Genomic DNA, 12770 nt, shown 5'->3' with positions numbered 1-12770 from the left:
CAATTCCATTCTCCTTTATTGGGTTTACATGTAATAAACTCTTGCTCTGGACAGTGAAATTTGGCATTTCCAGCTGAGGACTCTTGTGTCCCACCAGAACAGATGACCAGGAATCAAAAGCGACTTCTTTTTTTGATCTTGGGCAAGTCCCTTAATACCTTTTCGCCTCAATCTGCAAATGTTTACTTCCCACAGCAGAGCTGGCTGTTGATTTACTTTTGCCTCCCGCTGAATAATGTTCCCAAAGACAAAGCGTTATTCAGTGCTAGAATTGGTGGTGCCGACATTTCCTGCACAGGGACAAAAAGACTAGCACTATTTTTAGTGAGGGCTTTTCTTTCCATTGTCCCTTTCTCTGTGAAGCTGTATTTTCCAGTGCTTTTTAGTGCAGCTTTTTTTTTGTGTGTGCATTGATTGAAAATCCCGTGGGATGAGTTTGGGTTGCAATTAACTTTTATTAATATAGATCACGCACGCTACAGACCAGTTCTTGGAGCACGGCTGAGATCAAATCTGCTGTTAGTTAGGATTCAGGGCTTGGAATAACATGCCATGAATAAGTTGGCTGGACTTTTCTAGGTATTTCTCAACGAGAACTTTTGACATAAAACTGCATCATTTCTATGAGTGGAGTCATCTAAAGAAATAGCTCAACGTGCCTGTTTCCAAAGAAACAGCCCCTCTTAGACTCAGTGAGTATTTTCAGAGCAGTTTTGGAAGGCCACAGGATCATCATCATCACCACCCCCTCTCAGTCTCGGTGCTCCTACCTTTATTTCTTTAGTATATCCTAGCTTTATTCCCTCTAGGGCTTATGGATGCTGCTGAACTATTTCCAGTTACCCCCATTTAGAGAAGTCTGTGTTCAGTAAGATTAACTTTGCTGCCCTTAATAGTTGGTGATGCTGGTTGCCTAAAATACGGTTTATGAAGACTGAAGTCTCTGCATAGGTACAAGAATTAAATCTCAGTGATGGTGGACTCGATTTTCTGTTAACGCTTTCCGTGGGACAGAAAAGTCAAGACCGTGGCTAAAGGTGAATGATTAACACAAAAGGTGGCAAAGAGGAATAAGGATTTCTGTGATTTGGGCTATGTTCTGCCACTGACCCACCATTTGGTGTTAGAACAACCACTGCTCCTCTCCATTCCTCAGTTTACCCATTTACAAAATGGAAGAACTCACCTCCTTCCCTCCACACGCTGGACGGAAGCTTTGACACGCCAGCCCTTTGGGTGATGCTCTAAAGAAATGGAAAGTTTGGGTTGGTTTGGGTTTTTTGAACATGGCTTTGACGCTCTAGAACAAGTTGAGACCCTGAGCACAGAATACTTGAGGAGGAACATAAACCCGCTACTGCTGAGGACATTTGACTATGCCACTGGAGAAGCAATGCCATAGCAATAGTTACTCATACCACCACTACGTAATACTAACGATATCAAAGGCACCACATAATTCAAAGAAAAAAACCCAAATGTATTTATTGCCTTTGCATGGATCTGGAAATTTCTTTTTTAGCCAGTAATTTCTGTTCTGGCCTGTGCAGGCTCCACAGGTGCTGCTTTGGGTGTGTTTTGTCATATCAAAGACTCCACATCTTTCTCCTAGCTGGCATGTTTTCTAACGTTCCTGGGGACAGAGGTGGTGATAGTGAGGATAAAGAGTCCTCCTCCAGTGATGACCACATGCACGAACTTGAACGTACTTTAGAGCCTTTTGGTAAAGTGTGATTCAGAGAACTTAAAGGCTCCTGACCAAGGACGCACTTCTCTTTTGGGGGTTAACCTTTCCTTTGAACTGGAGGAAAACAAACCAGAACAATAAAAACCACACTCGGGGTGAGGTTTGCCCTGGGACTGTGGGGTCCAGATGGTAGATAAGAAGCCTGGTGCGTAAAGAAGTTTGAGCAGTTACAAAGTTTTGTTTTGCCTTATTTTCTTCGACAAGCAACAAAGATGAAAAAAAAAAAAAACCCAAACCACCAAGTCTGTGTTTGTAGCTGAGAGATATCTTCGACTGCAGGTCACACCACGGATGATGAAAAGTAAGTTACAGGCAGTCAGATGAAGGGATATTTTGCTGCAAAAAATGTGAAAGGTTCCCCCTCCCCGTTTCCTCTCTCTTCTCTTATTGATTTCTCTCGCTCCCATCGAGCCCTTGCTGCCTGGCACACAAGCCACATCCAATTACCCTGTCATGGTCTTCATAAGGCTACTGCTTTCACAAGGCTACTGCCCTACAGTATAGTCCTTTCATTTAATTTTGCCTTTTTCCACGGTAAGGACTCTCTCCTATGCTTATGCATGGGAATCACCCCAATAGGGCACTGGGGACAGTCTTTACTTTGGTATTAAATATCTCATCCCAACAAACACGCGTCAGAGGAGAGACGTATCTGAACCGAAATGGGCTTTGAGTTGGACCCGCAAATACTTTTGGTTTAGAAAATAACTGGTGACTGGGAAAGCAATTCCCTCGGGGAAAATTTCAGAGGGAGTCATAGACCAACCAGAAACTGCAGCTCAGTCGCCCCTGTTTATATATACATGCACACGTATGTATAGATATATTTATTTGTTTATTTATTTTTATATATACACACACATTTGTACGTGCGTGTATAGGTAATGTGTGTATAATTATACATTTTTGCCTGCATGCACGTATTTGTAAACCCACAGAGACACATACAGACTTGCCTGTCACGTAGTTTCATCTTTTGCTGCTTTCCAAGCTGTTTCCCAAACCAAAGTAGCTTTTTAAGCTTACTGCTGGCTCGAGCCAAGGCGCATTTCATGTTGTCATCTGGGAGAGTCACCAGGTAGCGGGAGTAACCTTGGCACTAGCTGGCAACACACCAGAAGGTCTAACATCATTCCAGGAATACATCAGTCCTCTTCTTCCCCTGTGTAATGTTGTTATTTCTGCTTTTAATTCCCTCCGGGGCTTTAACACGCGATAAAGCCATCTTCCCAAATGCAACATAATAGGAGGTCGTTCTAATGAGTAGGTCTGGCGTCACCTAGTTCACACGGCCATCCTGGTGCCACCAAGGAGGCAGAGTGGTCTAACGGGCAGCGGGCAGCAGATAGGAGAGATGAGGTTTGCTTCCCGCTCTGCCTCTGAGTAGAGAACTCACTTGGGCAAGACTTTGCGCCTCAGTTTCTCTGTTCCTGGCAGCATCCTCCTTTTCCAGCCTCTGAACTTCAACCAGGCAAATCGCCACCATGTCTGGCATTGCTGGAGGTACCGTTGACTGGCCAAGGAAACAGTGAGACCTCCTGCTGAGTGGATGCATCCCAATGCACATGCACACCCTCAAAAATACACGGCCTGGGAACTGTATAATGTGCTTACACATCGTGGGCAAGAACCACGGACCTTTGGGAAAAAAACATCCAGAAGAAAAACAAACAGCTCAATTCACTACTGCTCCACCAGTTCAACTGAAAACTGCAGCACAGAGGAGTCGCGTTCACCTCTTCATTTCAGACGCTGGAGCTCAGCTTTGAATCTCATCACCTGCTTTCCCACGGTCCCCTTAGAAATTCATCTAACGCGCTTCACACTGCGAGTCTGTCCAAGCCTCATCCATAGGCCGGCGTGCTGGACCACGTCATGTTCACTAATTCACCCTGCTCTGCTGGCCCACCTTCAGCAGATCTTCTAACGCTCCGCAGAAACTTCCTCACTTGGGAATGTCTGATGCATCCTTTAAATTGCTTCTTTTTTTTCTACATAACAAGGCTCTGCCACAGGCATACCCACCACCTAATTATTAACCTTGACCTTGGGAAAAAAAAAGAAGCAGAGTGCATTTAATAATAACCCCAGTGAGCTGAGGCAGCTTTACAATTACGTTGCATAATGTAGTCATGAGAAGAGGGTTACCAGGGAGATAATGGTAAACATCAGCCCTAATTCTGCCTGAAAAATAATTGGAGTGATCTCCCTTTGTGACTGGGGTAGAGGAGAAAATTGGCTGGGTAAATTTCCTGCTACCACAGATGTTAGGAAAACATGCTGCACTCCACCATTGACCAAATTATTAGCTACCTCTAAATGCTCTGGGTATGAATTGTCTGGCTTTCCCTCCGCACACACCAGTCTGCGGGTAAACACCATTAAAATGAGAAAATGGTGCTGGTTCCAGCACAACTGGTATCTTTCCACGCCGTTACAACATCTCCTCACATCTCCTCTTTACAGTGGCCCTATCAGACTCTGCTGTTTGTTGGAGTATTCATCAATCCTGACACGTTTTTTTAAATAATCTTGTCTACGAGGGTTGAAGTTATCCTGGTGCGATCCTTTTGCCTTTGCTGGGTTGCAGCGTGCGACCCATGGGGGAATCTGCTGCTGGCAGCTGCCCGTTGTCCTGCCTCCTTGCTCTCTGCACCCGCTATGGCTCTGAAGCACCCGCCTCATCCCTGGGGCACCTCCGCAGCTATTAGCAGTGCCACCTCCTTGCTCTGGCAAGACGTGGAGAAGTCAGAGGCATGCCAAAGGGGGAGAGCTGGGATGCTGGGAGGCTTGCTGGCAGACTATCTGGTCCTTTCCCACCCCATCTGGTCCCCATCACCCATTGCTGATTTTTGCTTCTCTGCTGTTGCCGACAGAAGCTCTGTATGGACTTGGTGCCGCTGGAAGCACGGCTGGGACCACTCTCTGTTTCGAAATACACTCAGAAGGAGAACAATAGACAGCTCTGGAGTGGACCTTTCCCTGGAGATTTCCTTTCGAATTTCTTAGCCCCTTTTGGGACCTTCAGACTCCTTCACTGATGTCATCTACTCAAATTATCACCACGAAGCTGCGGCTTCTCTTCCTGGTCAGCAGGAACAACAGCAAAGCCTGAAGAAGCCTGGGTGTTCTTGCCTGCATCTTCTGCTCCGGCCGGAGCCTCCACCTAAGGCCAGGTGCCTCTCCCATCCCACCTCTGCTACAGCTCTCCAGATATTTCAGGCAGTGAGTTCTTCAGCCTTTATTTATATTTAGAGAAGGCTTGAGCATTTTCGGATTAAACTGTGGTTTCAGTTCCCCGTTGACTTAGTTCTAGAGTCAACTAAGCCCAGTGACGCACTGGTGCAGCAACTCACATCACATACCTATCAGCCAGCCTCCACCAACTTGTTCTCTCAGACGAGCGCCATCAAGGTCTCAAGGTGGAATTATTCAGCATCTCCTGTTAATATTTAAGTGAAGGCAGGTTAGAAAGTTGCCTGTGTTTTCCAGTTGGAAGTTTCTGTTGGCTCTGCTGCTGCTTTGTAGTACATTTGGAGAAGCAGGGGCCGACACAGGAGGTCCTGGTGGATCTAGGTTGCTGGATCCCAGCAATGCGGCAGGTAGCATGGGAATGCTAACCGGGCGGTTATGCGGTACAGAGCGAGAGAACTGGGTGACCAGTGGACAAACCCACGGTGGGCGTACGCTTTCAAGTGTTTGCAGCTCTAGTGTCTCCCATCTTGGCAATTGGTGAGCTTGAGCCTCATCACCAGGACACAGAGACCCCTTTTTGGCAGAGCAGCCAGGCCATCGGCTTCCGATTGTTTCTGGTTCCAGCCAAACAACATCTTCTCTGCCGTAGCCTTCCACCAGCTATGGGTAACCTCAGCACGCTCAAGCTCTGCTGGCTGTAAAGCCCAAGCCCTGCTGGGCTCGGACAGCATCCAGCACTGCGGTACCGCTGTCCTCCCCCTCTCCGTTCCCTAGCAGATCCTTCTTGATGTCAAGCCACACTTGTTGGCACAAACACATCCTTTAGAGCTGCTTTCTACTACCCAATTAGAAGGCTGTCAGTGACAAGGCCATCACTCCTCCTGCAGCTTCTGACAATCCCGGACACCGCTATACTGCTGCAGAAGATTAAAGGAGTCTTGCCTTTGTATTACCCAGCGTCTGTGTGCTCGCCAGAAACTAATTCCCCTTCCCGATGAATGTGTATGTGGAACAGCTAATAGGCTCTGTGAGCCTGTCTTCATTCCTTATTAAAAGGAACACACTCACTAAAGAACGGAGCTGTCTCATAGACATTTCTCCCCCGTTTCCCCTTTCACTAAGCCTCAAGAGAGTTGCAGTTCCCGAGAATTAGAGACTTCGGGGGGTGGAGGTGCTTTCTAGTAGTTGCGACAGGGCTGAGCATCAGGAATCCTCGATGCTTTTTAATGATTCATTTAGAGGCGATGGTGATTGCGTTTGCTCTCCAGCGATTGCTTTCTGCACTGAAACTGAGGAACGGGTGAGTGTGCGATGCTTTTACCTCCGGATTGCTGGCTCAGATCTGCTCTAGGCTGGTAGCGACAGAACCTCATTGTGCTCTGAAGGCTCTTTGGCAGCCGGTGTGAAATGAGTTGAATGACAAACCCGTACATTAACTTTACCACCAAGCATAAAGATTACTGGGTAATACAAAAGAAATGTTGCTTTAATCTCCTGCGGCAGTGCAGAGGTGCTGGGATTTGTCAGGCAGCGGCAGAAGGAGTGATGGTCTGGGGGAGGACCAGATCTCAACAGCATCCCCGGGTGCATCTGAGACTGCCCTTGGCCCATTAACCTCCAAATTCTGGCTGCGTTACACCACAAACCTGACTGATGGAATACGCAGAGCTGAAACCCAACTAAAATAATTGATTGCCTATAAATTCCATCTAACTCCCCAAGAAGTGGAACGAGCATCTACAGACTACTTAAAGCTTGTAAATTCACTTAGTGTCGGATAAAGTGTACCTACTTCCACTGGTGTAAATCTGGAGTAACTGCACTGAAGTATAGGAAATGTAAGGTCAGTGGAGTTGACTAGCATTAAACTAGCATCGTTAAGAATCATTTTTTAGCTATAAAGAACGACAGATAAATGTCCTTTGAATTCCTGACCCCACTATGAAAATGAAATACAAGATGTGACAACTCTTTGAAACTGATAGAAATGTCTCTGTCTTAGATCTCTCTCCGTTAATCAAAACAAGGCACTATAATCAGCTCCGATTCTAGGTCTATCTGTAAGGAACACAGCGAACTTAAAAAATTAAATCATTTAACACATTATTTCCTTCCTCATTTCAGCGCCGATTGAACTTATTGCACAATTTCTGCCCCCTGCCCTGCCGCTGGGTTACCCCGCGAGGGCTGTGGGTGCTGTCGCAGGGTAGGAACATCCCCAGGGTTCCTGTTCACTGGAGGGGTCTCTGCTTTGGGAGATTCCCCTTTAGACTCAGAGATTTCTTCACTGCTTTCCCGACGTCTGATTTTCTGTTTACTACCGGCTGAGCGGGAAACTTGGGACAGACCTAAATGGGGAATATTTGCCTATCCCGTCACGCCGTACCAGCAAAACACTGATTTTGTAGCCACAGCTGAAACCTTAAGCGTCTTCTGGAGGAGCTCCTTCCAGCTTTACTTGGGTGAAACACGCTCAGCTGGCAAAAGTGTGATTTTGCTAGGATGAGTTATTCTGAGCTAGGAGCTTTTGCCGCTGTTGAGCAGGCATCATTTCTCCTTCTACCTCTGAGCCAGCCCAAGTTTAGAGTTTGTGACCAACCTGAGGCCATTCGTAGCAGGGTGAACACAAGGCTGGCTCCAAAACCTACTGGTCTTCCCCACAGCAGAGTATGGCAGAAATGACATACTTCAAGCTTACTTAAAGTTTATGTTTGGGGAAAGGCTGAATTACGATCTTTTTTTTAAAGGTAACACAAATAGAACCACCAGAATGTTAAAATAACATTGTCTACATTGAATTGGTAAACGTTGTTTTATAGATTTAGCATTTTTTAAATTTTAGATTTATTTTATAGGTTTACAGTTTCCACCTAGGAAGATTTTTATGAATAGCAATTGCTCAGGGAATATTCTAAAGATATTTTGGTCATTTTACATAATAGGAAATATAATAATTATATAGCCAGTGGCCTGGGCAGAGGAAAAATATTTCCAAGGTGGGATGACTGCCCTAGTATTTCAATGACAGTTATGAACTATATGATAGTTTGCAATCTCGGCATCATTTTCTGTATTTTCCACCCACCACCCGGTGGGGGTTGTAGAATTAACGGCCATTTCAGTCACTATTTAGCCATGGAAAAGACATCATTTCAATTCGGAAGGTGGGATTGGCTTTGTTTTCTTAGGAGAGTGTCCGCTGAGATCCTGCAGGTGCATTCTGCACTATTGCTTTTCTGGGACTTGTTTAAAGCTTTTATCAGACTTTGTCCACTAATTGATTTTTTTTTCCCTATTCTCTTCAGCCCTCTTTCTAACCCTTCTGTGTTTTCAAGAATTCACCAAAACACTGAGCATGAATTTCTGGCCAGGCAAAAATTACTCTTCTCAGGAAAAGTCGGACGGTCGGACTCGATGATCTTGAAGGTCTTTTCCAACCTAAATGATCCTATGATTCTAAAAGCGCCCGCTGTAGTTTTTCTAATTATTTCTATTACAAATAGATTTCCTGTTAACTACGCCTACAGGAAATAAATGCAAATCTGTTACGCATCAGTTTCTTAACTAAAGTACTTCACATTCCAGGGCTAATAATACGCGATGATTTTCAATTGACAACTTACTTCCTCCCCGGCGTCGTTTAGGGAAAGTGTCAAGGAGAAAACCGTCAGGGAGAGAAATAATAATAATAAATGGTTGCTGGCCTGGCTGGGTTTCCTGCAAAGGCTGCCTCTGTACAGATGGCTTCCTGCGATAGCTCTTCCCGGGCACCACAACTTGCTGGGTACCGGCTCACATATATCAGGGGTGAGGGTTTGATGGCTGTAAAACATCTGCGGGCCAGGGCTTAGGCTGCGGTTGGGTCATTCGGGCTTCTTGGACCTGTATCAGAAAATGGATGAAACATTTGCCCATGAGTTTCTCCAGTTTCTCACAGCAAAGAAGGGTTAATGGTTTAAACCTCACCGTTTTCTATGTTTATAGAGAACAGACACAAAGCAGCAAAGTGAGGTATGGACCCATTGAGTAATTCCGGGGGCCGTATGAGCAGAGGGGGGCTATGAACTATGCAACCTGTATTTCTTATTTCCGCCTTGCTTTCCTGGTAAACCTCTGCCTCTCACCTTCACTACTTTAGGTGAAGGAAAGTAGGACATATTGCTGCTGTCACAAGTCTCCGTTTCTTTACTCCCAGAGTTTCTTCCCTCCTCCTGTTCCTGTTGCTTTCCAAGCCAAATGAAAAGCAGCGTGGGACCGCTCCGTTTGCTGCTGTAACAGAAGCATCGGGATCAGACATAGGGCCATCATTCCCTAACAGCAAAAACCTTCTCTTCGCAACAACACGAGCTATTGCTGGGACTGACTGGAAGCAGGAGAGAAGATGACTACAATTATAATGAGGACAAGCCTGGACCCCACAGCGACACAAAACGCAGCAGAGATTGTAAAACCACCTTTCCACGCCACACAGTCTGCGCTGTGATTCCCAGAAGATCTAGATAGTTGGGTTTCCTTGGCAGCGCTTCTCCCATTTTTTCCATGCCCTCTTCCCAGGACTCCAGCTTCGCCCACTGCTCTCCAGGCTGGGGAAATCAGGTTTCTCAATGCCATGAGCAACACCTGGGCTTGATTTCCTGCAGATTCGGAGAAAGTACAGCCTTCCTGCTGTGGCCAAAAGAGGGTGAACAGCGCGAAACGCACTGGTTGGGTGTGGAAACTTGCTCGATATCTGACCATAGATGTTTAGGGCTACAAGTCTTTTGCTCCCGTTGCATTTTTACATGACTAGTTTTCCCACAAAGATTTTATTTGCTGAAATAAAATGTAAATTTAGAGGAGACAGTCTTTTTCTGCTCTGGGTGAGAGCTTAAATGTTTGCTTCCCAGCATCTGTGACCTGACCAGGTTTAAGATTCCAAGGCCACTTTTCCCCTCAGCTGCAGTGAAGTGGGAGTGATTGTAGATGCCCCATCCCTAAAAACTTTCAAGGTCACGTTGGACGGGGCTCTGAGCAGCTTGATCAAGTTGGAGATGTCCCTGCTCATTGCAGGGGAGTTGGACTAGGTGACCTTAAAGTTCCCTTCCAACCCAAACCATTCAGGACATAGAGGATTTAGCCCAGGGAGCAAGTCACAAAGAGGAATGATTTCAGTAGGCACGACTACCCCCAGATGAGAACAGAAATAGATAAGAACAGAATGTAGAGATGCAGCTTGGGAGCTTCTTCATTTAGAGTGCACACGTGAGGCAAGACCAAGTCTACAGGTCCCTTCAGTGGCTTTCAGCATGGAGGAACAAGATCCTCACCCCAAACAGCAAGTTAAAGCTGCTGACGTGTCCTGTAATTGCTGCCGAGTGGATGGGCTCAGTCATAGGCAAAAATCCTGGATTCTTAGATGGCTCATAAGTAGGTCCATCTCTTGTAGGCCTTTCCTTTTAAAAGGAATCATTGGCTTACATATTTACAGCACTATTGGAGAAAAAGGAGAGCGTCTGACAATTTCCTACTAAAATCAACAGCAGCACTCAGTTTATCTCCAGGAGACTTTGCCAGCAAACATGTCGCAGGACCACTATTTACCAAGACTATTTCAGCTTTAATGAGCTTTGGGGGTTATCCAATGACTTCCTAGTCGGCATGGGCAAAATTTACTCTATCTTCACGCAGTCCTAGCTTGTACTTATAAGCTTAGGAGTAGCTGCTGTCCTCCCACCTCTTGGGTAAGTAATAAAACCTCTTCATCCACGGACACACATTGTACAACCTCAGCACTGCTGCAATCCTTCTTCTATAGCTTAGACAGAAATCCTGGTTTATGAAGACTTCCCAAACCATTCTGCCAGGGGCCCCTGCTTAACAGCTCTGCAGGATTCAATTCTTCTATGGGAAGACTGATTTCACAATTTCCCAGTTTAAAGTGAGTTTAATTGTGCTCTCAGTTACACCTTTGGCAACTCAAATACAGAATTTATCTTGATAGTTCTTCTGCAAGTGTGTATGCTTCATTAATGCCAGGACAAGTGCGGTGTTGTGAAACGTAAATATTTAGAAGTTTGACAATTAGTCTAAGACCATGAAATCAAGCTAGATTTTCATGGGGAAAAAAAAAACTCCAGTCCCGCGGGGTAGAGCTCAGCAAGGCACATTTCGTTCTTTATGAAAGCCTGATTTTAGTTCCTTCTAAAGCTTTTATTTTGCTTAAGTTTGAATGATTGTATGATTGATTGACAGATGGAAAGAACAGACACGCAGTCAGAGGGTTGCTATTAGGGACAACCTCTTCAAAGCTGCCTTGGCCAACATTCACCTGGAGTCCACCAGCTCTTGCCTGTACTGGCTCCCATCAACCCAACTCACCAAAAACTTGGGGGAGCTTGAATTTCTGGTGGAAATCACTAAGCTTGTATGCACACATTTACAGTAAATCTTAACGCTCTCTTTTCCACCTCCTTTCTCTGAAATTTTAGTTTTCTAACAAGCTGCCCATTTTCCTTTAATCACACAGCAAAGCCCCTACCTTCGATATCCATGCTGGACTCTTTTATCACCACGATATTTCTTGCTAACTGACCCATGGAACCTATTCAGCATATATAACCCTCTTTTTCTTTTTTCTTTTTGACCACAATCCATTTCCCCTGTGTGCATGTGTTTCGCTCGCTCCCTGTATCTCATCCCATCCCATTAGCTCTCTGTGCTGAATAGCCTGTTCCAGGACATCAAACTTTAATTTAAACAGAAGATGATCAATAAGCTTAGCAAATTGCCTATGGCAACATCAGCAGTTTGAATCAAAGGGTTTTATAGGTAATTTAAAGGGCATCCTCATTCACCCCCACAATGTGGTATGTACCTATCGCTTGCTTTGCCAATTACAGCTCAGTTGGCTGAACAAGAGGAGTGACAGCTTTTTCTCCCCACCCGAGCTGGGAAATGGCACACAGCAACTGTTCCAGGTGGTTTGGATAGTATGTTTTGAAACGACAAAAGGCCGGGCGTCTCGGGGCGGGGAAATACCTAACTCACAAGACTTGTTAAAAAAAACCCCAAAATACATCAGAGCTTAGAATCAATATCAGCACTAAAGAAACAGAGATGTAAAAGGAAAATGCGTGCCCTCCTCAGTCCAGGCCTCTTCTGCTGGTGCTGTGGCTTGGGACCACCATATTTGCATGTAAAGGAGGAGAGACTATATTTTAATCTCTTTCTAGGATCTTGGCAGTTTGATTTGCAGACATACTAGGTAAATCCACAATGTTTATGTCAGAGAGTTTACATAAGAAAAAAACCCACATCTGTAAGCACAGTTTTGAGGATGCTTTGTTTGTACCAGGTTCCATGTCCACTGACCTGCATGATGATAATTTAAAGTTGCAAATACCTTTATATTGAGCTTTCCTAAAGGACACGAAGAGTTGGTTTGAACACAATCATGAAGAAAATGAACCATCGAGTTGGACTGATGGCTCAATAAAGCCAACGGCTGCTTGACACAGGGATGACAGTTCTTCTCTCCATCTTTTATCTTCCGTACCAGCAGCAGGTGAATATTGAACCCCTGCTGCATTGACTTGAGCTACCAGCTATCTTTTTGAGCAGAAGAAACCTGTTACTGCCTATGGCGGAGAGGAAAATAAATGCCATGAAAATGGGGATCAGTCAGAGAGCAATGGAGGGGGTGGCTGCCAGCCAGCCCACGGGAGAAAGCAAAAACCTCTTGAGATGTTCTTCTGCAGGATTCATGAAATCTTGTGTTACAGAGGGGGTTTCCTGGGGCATGGGGTAGCAGCGGCAAACATCTCCGGCCGGTGTTTCAGCCTCATAAACA

The sequence above is a fragment of the Rissa tridactyla genome, chromosome 4 (genome assembly GCF_028500815.1).
Source record: "Rissa tridactyla isolate bRisTri1 chromosome 4, bRisTri1.patW.cur.20221130, whole genome shotgun sequence".
Taxonomy (NCBI): domain Eukaryota; kingdom Metazoa; phylum Chordata; class Aves; order Charadriiformes; family Laridae; genus Rissa; species Rissa tridactyla.
Note: the sequence above shows the minus strand (reverse complement) of the source record.